This window comes from Oryctolagus cuniculus, chromosome 16 (assembly GCF_051225735.1).
Source record: "Oryctolagus cuniculus isolate XC-2025 breed Fujian yellow rabbit chromosome 16, ASM5122573v1, whole genome shotgun sequence".
Lineage (NCBI taxonomy): Eukaryota > Metazoa > Chordata > Mammalia > Lagomorpha > Leporidae > Oryctolagus > Oryctolagus cuniculus.
This window is the reverse complement of record NC_142882.1, coordinates 67,460,009-67,462,663: the sequence shown is the minus strand read 5'-3', so window position 1 is coordinate 67,462,663 and position 2,655 is coordinate 67,460,009.

Here is a 2,655-nt window from a genome sequence, read left to right as displayed (position 1 = left end):
GGTTGGATTTGGAAAATACATTTGTAAGCAAAAGGAACAAGAATGAGAATGAGGCACCACCCCAGGAGCTGGGAAGTGATGCTGTCCTTTGAGAGCACCAATTCACAAAGATCAGGGTTGCAAGAGCAAAGTCACAGTTAGGGGGCAGATCTGAAGATTCTATCACATCCATGGCAAGAGCACATGCAGATTACACGGAAATTGGTGTGAATTTGGAAATTCCTAGCTGAAATGACTGCACAGTTCTCCTGAAGAAATACTAGAGGATATAGGAGAGTGACCATGTCAGAGATGTTTTTAGGAAAAAATAAAAAAGAAACAGAATTCAATGATACTGGTAAAGAATGATTAATAATTATCTGTAATTTTTAATAATTACAAGATAATGTTATAGAAAAAATAATGCAACTCATTATGTGGAATCTGTTTTTTGTCTTCCAAAGTTTTTTCATACTTTATTAGTTGGAAAGCTTAAGTAGTTCTGTGTCTTCTTTTCTTTTTAAAAATTCTGAGACAATAACAAATGACCAGTCTTTATAAGACAAATATAGTGTCATTTCAGTAATTTAATATCTCCAGTGGCACGTAATTGTCAAAACTTGAAACTTGGTTTTAAGATAAAGTCCTCTCTTTGTGTAGTTTGGGCCTTATGCAGGGGAACATCTGCAAGTGATGTAAGCAGGGAGGAAGCTAGGAGGGAGGAGCTAAAGTAGCCAGCTCCTCATTGTAGCCTCACCTACCTGTCGCCCCAGCTGCACCGTCCAAATCCTCCACCCTTCCTTGTAGAGGAAAACTGTAGCTTTTGTGGTTTTACCAATCAAAACCCAAGCTGGCTGTAAGCAACCAACATAGCTGCCAGCATGCTATGCCCCTGCAATGACCTTCAGCTAATTATAAGGTCATTATGCTGCCGGCGCTGTGGCTCAATAGGCTAATCCTCCGCCTGCGGCACCAGCACACCAGGTTCTAGTCCCGGTCAGGGTGCCGGATTCTGTCCCGCTTGCTTCTCTTCCAGTCCAGCTCTCTGCTGTGGCCAGGGAGTGCAGTGGAGGATGGCCCAAGTGCTTGGGCCCTGCACCCACATGGGAGACCAAAAGCACCTGGCTCCTGCCATCGGATCAGCGCGGTGCACTGGCCGCAGCGCGCCGGCCGTGGCGACCTTTGGAGGGTGAACCAAGGGCAAAAGGAAGACCTTTCTCTCTCTCTCTCTCTCTCTCTCTCACTGTCCACTCTGCATGTCAAGAAAAAAAGATCATTATGGTAAAATTACTATGGCACCCACCTGGCGCCATGACACTTCTGATATTTCCAAAATAAGAGAAATGAAATGTGTAGTCCTCAGGCCAAATTCTACATCCTTTGAATATTCAATTAATCCCCACCTCAAACAGCACCCCCTAAGCCTCCATCAGATAAAGTGATGGACCCAAACCTCATTGAATATAGTTCTCTCCTGAGCGTTCTTTCCTCAGTGTGTCCTTTCACTTTGCATGTAGATGAATCTTGCTTCTCTGCCGACTTTTACCTACATCTTGTCCTTCAATTCTTATCTTGCATCAGAAACAAGAATCTGGACCCAGCTATCCCTTAACAGAAGTACTGGGGGTTATTAGCTTCTTATTCTCCTGCCCTTCATGTGGTTCTGACCCTTTCAGGATATTGATGGGGAAGGGAAGAGGTGGGGGACAGGAAGTTATTTGATTGGTCTGTGAATGACAGGCATCATGTTCTCAGGTCCTGGCTAGAGGTAGAGCCTTCTGTTAATAGACCCTTCAACATTTTGTTTTGTTTTTTTTCTTTTTTCTTTTTCTTTTTCTTTTTCTTTTCTTTTTTTTTCTTTTCTTTTTTTTTTTTTTGAGACTCCTGCCCCCATACTGGACTCTTTTGAGTACACTTTCCATGACTTTGTCATGTATTCCCTTCAAGCTATTAATTCCTGCACAGTGATCTACTATACAAACACTATGTCTATTATGACCCAAGACCACTCCAGAAGATCCCTTGGAGCTACACTGAAGGTGTTCAGACCAGCACTCCTTGACTCATCCATAGGAAATATTCCTTCTTCTTTGCTTATGAGAAGGCAGGGAAGCCTGGTACATCTAGCCCACCCCCAAACTCTAAGATTTTCCAAGCAGAAGTTTTATATCAATCAACTATGATTCTCTAACACAGAATAGGAATCAGATCAATCCCAGATGGCCCTTGAAGTATCTCTCTTTTGTATTTTTAAATTATTACTTTTTTACATATTTGAAACTTGGAAACAGACATATAGTCTGGTTTCATCATCTGGTTCATTCCCTAAATGCCCACAATAGCTGGGGCTGGGTCACACTGAAGCCAGGATCCAGCAACTCAATCCAGGTCTCCGACAACTGTGGCAGGAGCCCAGTTACGTGAGCCAAGCTACTGCCTCTCTGGATATGCATTAACAGGAAGCTAGAATTGGAAGCAAAACTGAAACTCAAACCCAGGTACTCCATTATGGGATGCCAGGATCCCACATGGCATTTTAACTCTGTATCAAATGTTGCTCCCCTCTTTGTTACGACTTGATGGTGAAATGGGAAGTATCCTGCACCCTCTCTCTTTGTGGTTGGGATGAAGATTCTCAAAATCCACGATGCGCGCTACCCAGTGAAAATTTTCTGA